The sequence below is a fragment of the Halyomorpha halys genome, unplaced genomic scaffold (assembly GCF_000696795.3).
Source record: "Halyomorpha halys isolate HHAL.00 unplaced genomic scaffold, Hhal_1.1 Scaffold310.1, whole genome shotgun sequence".
NCBI lineage: Eukaryota > Metazoa > Arthropoda > Insecta > Hemiptera > Pentatomidae > Halyomorpha > Halyomorpha halys.
Genome location: NW_027106339.1, coordinates 358,917 through 370,757, shown reverse-complemented (window position 1 = coordinate 370,757; position 11,841 = coordinate 358,917). Strand labels below are relative to the sequence as shown.

The 11,841-nt window shown below is 27.4% G+C and overlaps 1 protein-coding gene across 2 annotated transcripts in view; it reads right to left on the bottom strand.

The window, feature by feature from the left end:
• Positions 1-11,841, bottom strand: part of vvl (ventral veins lacking) — a 266,778-nt gene that overhangs the window by 174,641 nt on the left and 80,296 nt on the right. For both annotated transcript variants that reach the window (XM_067044677.1, XM_067044676.1), the window contains exon 2: positions 8,772-8,826. The gene's annotated coding sequence lies outside the window, so the exon portion shown is untranslated. The remainder of the gene's footprint in view (positions 1-8,771; positions 8,827-11,841) is intronic.

Here is an 11,841-nt window from a genome sequence, read left to right as displayed (position 1 = left end):
TTATAAAAACAGACAACTATGTACACGGGAACTAATTGTTAAATGTATTAACATGTGTTCTTTTATGATTTTAATATTCTTAATATAATAGTAATTACATATTGTAACGTGTTATTACTTATTATATTGTAATGTTAACTCCATTTTACATATATATAAATATATAGGGTTACCATGCAAGAGAAAAAATTAGAATAATTAACATTAAAGTTTATAAATTAATTATAGTGATTTTTATAAATTAATTATAATTAACATTTAAAAATAATTTCATAATGAAAATATATTATGATATTAGTAATGTTTAACTAAAAGTGTATCGAAATTCATAACAGCTCTTAAAACTTTTCAGGGATGTGAAAAAAAGTCCTACCTTTGATACAATTAACAGTTTTTAGTTTTTGTGCCTAAGACCCTTCTTGACGGATTAAGTTACTGATTCATTGCGAGTAAGATTCAAATTGGATCATAAAAAGACTTTTCAAGATAAAAAAATGCGATGATACATTTAATTTTAAAATGTATATTAGATTGAAATATAATTAAAATATAGTGATTTACTTATTTATAATATTTTCCCTAGAAAATTACATCCAACAATAACTGATATATTTATTTCGTATAAATAAAAACAATTAATCTTAGCAGATCTCTAAGTAAATAACAGCTAAAGTAACGGAAATCTGTTGAAGGAAATATGAAACGAATATTATATAAATGATACTTTACAGACTCGTTAGTGCCACTTATCAGTATTAATAAAAGCGACTAAGTAATACTTAGCACATTTAGAGTGTTTATTTTATTAATTAATAAAAACAATTTTACTGAATCCTTGTTTCATTCATATTTTTTTTCAAGAATATTCAAGGAATTAACAATAAATACTCTTCTATATTGTTTATTCTTGAGAATTAATTTACTCCAATTATGTAACACTTTTTTAAGTTACAGGCAGAAATGTAATTCAAACCAGTTTAAGTAACTTTTTTCGGATTTTTAAATTTTTTGTCATCGCCATTTATATTTTAAACTGAACACGAGGTATAGTTTGCAACTAATTATTAATTTTATTATGCACACGTGCAAGGACAAAAGGTAAAGAAAAACCTTAAATGGGATTTTTTTAAAAAAAATATGGACTAGATATATATAATTTAAAATTATAACAACGCATATTATTTATTCATAGGATCAGTTATTAAGAATTAATGTTTTTCAGGCTCAGATACATGGGATTTATATTATCTCTTATATAAACAAATTTCAATTAATTAATAGGATATTAGATGCTCGATAACATTTTATATTTATTGCTAAAGTTAATGTTAAAAAAGTTTATTGATTTCGAACCTTTCTAAGAGTTGTAACCATTTAATAGCCTCTTCTTTATCGCTTTGTAACACAAACGGTCTCTCCATGACATTTTAAAGTTAGAGAAACTGCTCTAAGTGAAACCGCATCATTCCCGCTATATTATTAGTCTTAGAGAAACCAAGAATTATTTTCTCCAACTAATTATGCTTCCTATACAAGGTTAAAAATTAATTTGAAATGTATCAGTTAAAAAAAGAGTTAGAAAAAACACAACACAAATACAAGTTTTCCACGTTATTCAAATTGTCAATTTTATTCCTAAAATTTGGAGTGCTTCTAATAGATAGTTTCTTCACACCTAATCACATTTACTTGTTGTATTATTAGGTTTTAAAAATTAAAATAAAAAAATAATTTTAAAAATTAAAATAAAAAATAGTTCCAAAACTAGAATAAATAAAAGTTTTAAAATTACAAATAGTAGAAAAATTACAGACCAAACTTTTTTTAAAATTATTATTTCACATGCATTGTATAATTATGATCAATTGAATAATTTATTTCTGAAAATTTAAGGTAGGACTGATTTTTGAAACATCCGTTTCGTATTTTAGACATTGATCCTCAAATTTATAGCTCTTTTATTTTAACTTTATTTTTATTTTAAATCATTCTTTTATCTTCCTACTGTTCACTTTGATATTTCATTTTATTATTTCACAATGATTATTCAAAACAATATAATTGGGCTGGATGAGGTTGCGTATTCGTCTAGGATGTGGATTGTGGTGTATCTTGAAGCTACCTATATATTCTCACCACAATGTATCGATCATGATATAAGTAAGATTTGAGTCTACTGCCAAAGTAGAACTAAACGGTATCGTTTTTAACAAATTGTGGAATGAATAAGAAGTCATAATATATGGAAGCATTTCATCAATATGTGAAATTATGAAATCATTGAGAGTCTGATTGTATTTTTTTTTTATAATTAATGAAAATAATTAACTTCTTGCTTCAAGATAATCGAGGGATTTAAGATAAATGGAAAGCAAACAGACAGAAATTTTGATCAGTCTTTTAATAAATGATTTCTAGATACGGAAAGTGCATAAATGATATTTTTTTGTAGTCATAACTGTACAACTAAGATAAAGTACTACACTTTTATTGTAACTATATAACGATAACTACAACTATAGCTATTACAAACAAATTAATTGTGGTCTATAATTAAGATAAAATTATAAATAAAACAACTAAGAAGCGATTATTACTTTATGGGCAAGTTTTAGTTTAGCAGAATTTTTATATTCTCAATTATTTACGCCTAACCTGAATTTATCCCCACTGCCATTATGTGAAGACACATTTCTTAATATATAAAAAAAATGAAGCTAGTTTCGATGATTTAGTATTCTAGAATGTTTTTACCGCGTAGTGTCGCTTTTTCAGTTTTCCAATAAATTTCTTCAGTTATTTCTTTAATTTCTTAACCCGCGATAAATATAATTTAAGCATAAATTGATTTACACTCACAAAACATTAATTCATGCCTAAATAACCTTTTTTTCTATCAATAAGGTATTTTTATGTTCTTCTAAACTTTTTTAATTTCTTAGCTGAGAAAAAAACCACAACGTATGACATTAAGCATTGAAAAAAAAGGAACAGAGGGAAATTTATTTCCTAGTGGAGAATCAGCCCTGAGTTGAAGAAACTGTCACATGAAGATTGGGGACTTAATTTTGGGATCCTACAGCGCGTCTTAGTGTCCCATACACTTATTGTAGTTATTTCCATGGCAGTTATTATTAGATTACTTCTTAAAATTAAAATCAAAAACCCGCTAAATTCGCTTTTCCTAATGTAAGCGAATCGAAGATAAGCCCATTCTAAATGCTAATTCAATTTTGGATTCAAATCCATTATGGTATTAGAGTATTCGGTTTTCAGAATTGTGTGAAATTAAGTATAGCGTTTATTCCAAATTTTATTAGAAAATTAAAAAAGTTTCTAATCAACAAGTGTCTGCAATCAAATACATTTCAAATTCTTGAAAGATGATCAGCTTGCCAACGGTTTACACTTTACAAAGAAAGAATAGAACAAAAAAAAATTGATCGCCAACTATTTAACCCCACTTTGTAAGTCTACATCAAAGCTAAGTGAAAACAAGATACTAACATTATAAAGCATGGCGAGACTATAAAAATTTCCATAAAAAGACAAATAAATTATGTATGTAACTTCTTTATTATTATTTTTTTCGGTTTATATTCTTATTGTACTTTACAATATTGGTATCTTTTTTTTTTCATTTAGCTTTGATGAAGCTTTGCGTAGTCGATTAATGAATATTTTGTGTACCTTTTTGACTAGCACCCGGGTCTTCCTACAATTTATACATACGGGTGAATAATAATCGTCTTATACATTTTTAGAACAAAATTTTCATTTTTAAAGTCCACTTTCACATAAGGAAACTATTTATTTTATAGTTTAAAAATAACTATAATTCTATAAGTATGAAAAATAACTATTATTAACAGGAATCACTGTTTTCAGCCAATGATTCTATTTATATTTTGTATTTGTCTTTTTAGGGAATTCAAGAACATCAATCGAGTTGATTCATAGATTATCTTCCATGAGGGCGGGAAAAAATGAATTATAAGACTTCATGATCCTACTTCCAAGTTTTTTGCATCAAAAGCCATTGAACACATGGATTTAACATTTTTACAAGGAACTCAAACCATTGTCAACGATATCCAGCAAAAAATACTGCTGAGAAAAGAGAACATTGTCGTGTGATGAGTGAAATTTGAATTTGGATTGAGAATTCTTTTTAATTCTAATCGTGTAACTATATTTATATTTATTACTCAATGAAATCTATTTTATTCTATTACTTATTATTTAGATAATTGATTTATTTAATAATTTAGTTTTAATTGTTATCCTTAGTATGAAATGAAACGAAATAGCCTTTTATTCATGCAATAAATTAAAATCATACAAAATACAATATAAACATTTAAAGAAGACAGGAAAAAATAAATTTAAATATATAATAATTGACAAAACATTAACTTCAATCAATTTTCTTTCCATCTATCTGTATCCTTTCCTCCACCAGAGAACTCCTGTCATCCTCCTGAACATATCTTTTCTTTTGACGTCCTCTTCTGCTTTGAAGGTTGTATGGAGTCCATTCTGTGGCAATTTTTGACCATCTGTCATCTTCGCACCGAAGGATTGACACCCTGCGCCCATCTCCGTTTGCTCAATCTTGTCATTTTTAGTGAGTCCTGTTTCTTTCTGTATCCAAGCATTTTTTATTCGATCCCTTTTCCTCACATTCACAATGCTTCTTCCAATATTATTTTGCCACACCTGTAATTTCCTCTCTTGAGCTATAGTCAGTGACCACGGTTGACATCCATAGATGATCATTGGGCTAATGCTACTATCGAAGACCTGCCTTTTAAGGTCAATGGTTGTTTTTCCCTTCATGATATACCTGAGGGACCAAAACTTTATCCTTAATATATCATGGTTTAAATAAATAGAAAAATTATAAATCTTCAATAAAGTGAATGAAGTATGATACCATTATTTTCATATTCATATATGGAGTTATCGTTCTCAGTAACAGTTTCGCGGTCGTATCCCCATTTGTAGACTCTTCCTTTTCAATAAGAGACGATTATTATACTTTATATTCTATAATTATAATGATTACTGAAACTCAATTTATTGTTAATTGATAAATAAAACTAATTGCCTTATTATTTTCATATAACTGTTATTTAATATTTCTTTTTCTATTGTATGTACATTAAACATAAATAATATGCATATTAGCAAATATCATATTTATAAGCAGTATCAAAATTTAAAAAATGTACAGTAGATTATACTCTACACACACAAAGTAACATATTTTTGTTTTTAATTTTAATAATTTATGATCTTAACAATTTATTGAAAATATTTGACACCAATTATTTTAATATGATATGTAAGATAATGTTATAAATCAGAAAATAATTTCTTTAGTTAGAACTTATTACTTTAACGTTTAACTTAAAATTTAAAACATATACAGAATTTTAATTTTATTAAGATTTACTTGTGCTAATTTTTTTTAAAGATCTGTGGAATAAAATAAGTCTTTCATTGGTTATATAACACATTAACAGAAAATTCTCTACCTGAATGTAATATAAATTTGATAAGAGGTCGGAAATGGAAGTTTATTCTTGATCAGTTTATAGATAATTAAACAGACTTCCTGCTAAATCAAGTTAAAAATATTATTAGTAAATAAGGTTTTGTCACTTAAATTTATCTGTATAAATGATTTACTAACTTATATAATATTTTAAGTATATATTTCGAAAAAATATATTTATGACTAAAACTCATTATAGCCTCTCTCCTCCTAAAAAAAATTATCTTTTGTCAATAGTTGATAGAAATGTATCATAGTAATATTTCCAAAACTTTATCGATAAAAATAACTCCCCAAAGTCGGCTTCTACAACTAGCTGCAGCTGAATCAGTGCCTAACCAACCGTTTACTCGGCCATATGCCTGAGAATTATATATTCTAAACCATAAAAAAATATATTCCAACAGAAAATTCATATCGTGAATTGAGGGAAAAAAAAGTAGTTAAAAAACTACAACTATTGAAATAGGGCGATTGTGTGCTAGAACCCTTCCACCAGCGCTGGAACTAGATCCAGTCCGCATACAAAAAGTGCATTGGTAAAAAAGAAAGCTATACTAGACTATAGAGGCAACTAGAGGAGCATTGTGGTGCAAAACAGCCTCTCTTTGACTCCTGACTCGCTGTCTTAAAACAAACACTCTGCAAATTGGCTGACAATGCCCCACGATTTACATTTCTGGTCCGAACTAGCTTCTATTGTCGTCATAGTGTTCGTTGCGGCGTATCCTGGATGTAGCGTACTTCGCGGCGGGAGCGGCTCACAGATGGGATTGACTTACTAAAACGCATGACAAAATCAACCAAGCCGAATATTGAAGTTCATAAAATAAATCTGTCATTAGATTTATTTTTTATTTTCAGAAAATTATTTTGATTTGTAAAATAAGTATAAAGATTTATATAATAGAATGATGACCAAATATAAACGTTGTCCTAATTCACAATATTATATGTTTAATCTTATAATATTCAACGTAATCAGTAATTAGTGATATATAGTATTTACCAAAAATTATTAAATTACATTTTTGGTTATCATTTTCAATAACGAATCTTTGTAATCGTTATCGGAAAAAATTAACCCCTTCTAAATATTTACGGTTGCGCCTTTTTAAGATACGTAGATTCCTGAATACTTTAAAAATAAATTCTTTTCTTTTTCAGAATAGCGGTCGGTTATATGTTTATTTTCGACATTTGTATAGGTCAAGATAAAATAAAATGTTTTTAATTAATTTCTTAAGTCGATTAAAACTTAATTAAATTTCCTACAAAACAAAACGGAAATCATTGTAATCAAATCATTTTTAGTGAATATATCGCATTCATATTTATTAGTATTAATAATGTATCGATCAAAAAATTAACTTCCTTAACAATTTAAATAATTAAATTTAAATATCCTTAAAATTCATAAATAAAAAAATCATCCGTCCATTATACGTTACCTACAGATTTTTTTTTTAATTTTTAAAAAAATTTTTAAAAATTTGGTACAGAGTTACAAAACACCTGATGATGATCCTCGAAACTCTTTATCACAATCCAGCTTTTCGTTTTAAAATGGCTACCAATTAGATTTCTCAATTGGCCATAATTGAAGACTAAAAAATAACCTAAGGTGCTTTGGGATTAATTTTATTAGTCATACTTGCTTTCATTGACTTGTGTTGAGTTTTGAATTCGAGTTTTTATTTTTTTAAAAAAATGATAAATAATCATTAAAATCGGACTATATTATATTTATGTAGTATGAAGTATTGGCATGCAGTTTGAAATGATTAAGGATTAATTTAATGTAAAATTATATTAGTGAAAAATAAAGATATAACTGGTGAGATACAGTCTAACGGAGTTTTAATTTGTTCGCTTAAACATTGACCTAGAATTTAATCTTGTAATATAATGTATTTTAATTCACTTTTAATGGTTTCCTTTGCAAAAGGTTTCTATAAAATTACAACTAATGACTAAAATCCGTGAACACATTATATTCACTTTTTCCCCAAAGGTTTTTATAATTTATCTAAACAATTGACAGCTTTTAATAGAATCAGAAAAAATAATTGATATATTGCTGCTCAATATTGATATATAAACAGCAAATGCATAAATAATATAGTTTATTTAGAAAATAAGCCAGTATCATCTTCGTAAAGTTCTTATACAAATAGAACTAGTGCTCATAAACTTTTAACCTACAATGGACGAACTTCACTCCTTTTACTTCAGAAAACTTCAAAGGATCCCAACTATACAGTAATGCATAAAATATCACTATTTCTTTACCGATAGGATATTCCCTACTTTAAAAATTCAAAGACTTAAAACTATTTCCAGGATACGGGCTCGCTCGCCCAGTTCCTATCGCGCGTGAAACCGGTACAATAATTTATATCCTACTTGATATTTATAGATATATTACGCATATCCGAAACAGCAAAAGCTGCACACTAATTAGCTTGAGCACAAGCGAAACCTTGTACCCAGCGGAAATATTGCTAACTCAATTATACAACGTTATATATAAATATAAAGAAATCACCTTTAATTCATGTTACACCAGATGTATTGTTCCCTTAAAGTAATAAACGCAATATAAATAACATGTTCTTGTATAATTTTACTAGTAATGGAGTAATATTTACAACGAGTTCCAGTTGTATCTTTATTAATTATTTTGGTAGTACGCTTGTATTTTATTATATTTTATAGGCAAGTGACACCAGGTACAAATACAATTTTAGGAAGTATTTTATGAATAAATAATGTAACATACTTTTGTAACAGTTTCACAGAATATTAATTAGATAATAACATAACCTGCAGGTATATTTATTTGGATTAAATATGCCCCATAGATATACACCGCAAATTATAAACTGACAAAGTAATTTACAGAACATGGTAGCGCTGATCTCTAACTGAAATAAATTCATAGATTAAAATTCTTTTAATTAAAGAATCAAGGCTCTGTTAACTTTGTTTTGAATATTCAACAAAATATCATGTCAATGGTATTAATTTTATTCTTCATCTATTTATTAATAACATAGGGTTATAAAACAATATAATCAACATTTTTCTCACTTAAGTGTAAATTGGTATGCATTCATAATGAATGGTTAAATTCAAAACTAATCTTAATTAGTTTTAAAATAAATTTAAGTAATTATTAAAACTAAAATAATAAACTTGATTGTCTTACCCTAATTCTGTCGATCATAGGCGCCTAGTTAATCCTTCGCATCGCCATTTCGATTCTATAAAAGAATAAAAAGAATTGAAATTAATATCTAATAATATTATAAAAACAATACTTTTAAACATCCTTAATAAAATATATTTAGCAGTTATAGTCTTCAGTAGTGGTAAGCTGACGCAGTAATGTTTTGGTTGGGTGTTAGAAATTCAACAATACAGTTATACATATTTCTCATATATATAAATGACTGTACGTATTTCAATAAAATCATTATTTGTAAACTTTTTTGATTTTTGTCGTTTGATTCTTCAAATGAAATAAATTAGGAACAACTCATAAACCCAGGTTTGGCATACACTTTAACAGGCATATACTTTAATTTACTGGACGTGGTCGTCACATATCTTATAGTACAATAGCCCGGTGGAAAAAAATAAATTAATTAACCCCAAATTTTAATTACTCTAATGAGAATTATGAACTGGTCTCTACTTACAAATCAAAATTGAAGAGACTACCAATAGACGGAAAAAAAGTTAAAAAAAAAGAAATTAATGTTTCATTCGGAGCACCCTATTATTAAAAGTACCTACAACACTAGAGACTAATAGAACCAAATTTAAACAAGAGTAAATTAGCTAAAATATGAGCGCTAAAACAGCTGTTTACATTCAATATTACCCGAGATCCACTTTTTTAAAAAGGTACATTTCAGAAAAAAATCAGTAGTTAATGAAATTATATTGGGAAATTTATATCTCAGCAACCATTTGTCGTAAAAATGTCTAATAGCACTAAAATTATTGCTAGCTGAAATTACTATGTAGTAATTTTCACGATGCTTGCCAAATTGAATTCACAAAATGTAGATTTCAAGTTGAGAGGATTAAATGTTGTATTCATCTGTTCGTCTAATGATTACTGGGATATAGGTTTTCCAAAATAAATTCATTAACAACTGATTTTTCTTAACATTTTCTATGAAAGGTTGCTTTTTAAAAAAGAACAACTCGAAAACTACTGAACATTAATACCTCGTTCTAGGGGATTTGCTCTTCTTTAAATTACGTCCTATTACTTTTTAGTGTTGTAGGTAGTGCTAAAGATATACAGCTCCGAATGAAACATTTTTTTTTTTTTTTTTTAACATTTTCTATTCCTGCTAACTATATTTGGTAGATTCATCCATTTAAAATAGTTTTAAAAAAATCACAATTGTAGCTACTTTTACAGAAACATCCAGGAGGATTCCTGAATTTTTTTTTTTTTATTACTTGCTGAAGAAAGTTTGATTTTGTGTAAAACGAATAAAAGGGATGAGAAGGCACATCATTAAGGATTTATAAAATGCCTAATTTTGATCTCAAATATGCAATAAGGAACTAATCCAAATATTTCGTGAAGTTGTTTTATATCCAATATTGATAGTTTGTCTACAATTTTCATTTCTCAATATGAACGCAAATTACTATTAGATAGAGATAGACCCATGGGCTTTTGTCGAGAAATGAAAAAAATGAAAAATGATTGCTAATAACGTATAACAGATATATATATATATATATATATATTATCAAAGATATTTGAAATTTTTTAGGCTACAAATAAATAAAATCTGTCACAATAAAAGTCTTTCCGACGTTTAAGTGCCAGTAAAGAATGCAAATAACAATGCTTAAAATTTTTTGGAATTAAATAAAAAGCAGGCACTAGTTTCATTTTGAAAGCTGATCTTATTATTCTATAAATATAAGCTTACAGATTACAAAGTACATGCACTAATACATTTTGTTTCATAATGGGATTGACTATCAGTGACATCAGGAATTAAAAAGTAAAAAATTACAAATTTCCATTGAACAAGTCAGTGAAATTGTACAAATACGAACTACAAGACTAATATTTGAAGGAGATTGAAGGTCCAGGATAGGTCAACTAGAAAATAAATAGTTGAAAACTATTTATTGATTTCTCAAGTTTCGTCTCACAATGGATATCTTCATTCAAGACTGTTGCTATGGATGTAGATGTACACAATGGACTATCTTTTAATTCACAAACGGCCATACATCCATATACACTACATGATTGAATGTATTGGTTTGCACATTATTATTAAATAAAGCTCTGGTGTATGATGTGTTACTATAAAGAAATTTGTAAAAACCATTACTGAGATATACTGTTGATTCAGATAAACAGCATGTTCTTTGATCAAAAGCAAATAAAAAAGCTTTACCATTGGTTTGAAAAAGATCAAGATTTTAACCGCCATAAACAAGCACAATTCCCAAACCACAGAACATCCCATACTCCTCCCCCTCCGACAAACAGGGTATCCTATACCATGAAGACGTCGAAGAGTGTATCGCCACTGTATGGCAGCCTTCCATTGTGTGTGTCGGACCTCGAGAAAACAAACCCATAAATTCCAGAGCTGGCTCCTGATGGCTTCCTCTGCACGGCTTCCGATCATCGGCAAAACTTATTTATTCCCGAATATATTGTTTACCCTCGAAGTATATTTGTGCTGGTTCCTTTTATACTGCGCTAATATATCGCGAGGTCTTTCCAACCAGAGGCTCCTTTAGGGATGTTATTATCCTCATTCTTGTAACTGGGGCAGTGTTTCTGTATTTCATTTCAGAATCTGAATAAAATATTTAGTCAATAATCAAAATTTTACTTCTCTCAATTAAAGTACACTATTAAAACTTTTTCAAGATGTATAATAATAAGGCTAAAATGTTACTAAAATGAAATCCTCTCTCAAATAGACAAATATACATATTTATATATACACGATTTGATTATCAAACAAAATAATATATAAAACAAATATTTCATTCGGGTTCCGATATGAAAACAATTGAGAAATACAGCCTCAGATAATGATAAAACTTAAAATTAAATTTTTATTAGTCTACATGATTTTAATTTTAACCCCAAATTCGCCTTGATTTAAAAAAAAAATGGCTTGATTTTACAGTACGAATTAAATTAGTATAACTAACTCTGTAATTATTAACTGATATAATTGTTTAATATAAGTGCAACAAAAGATATATATATA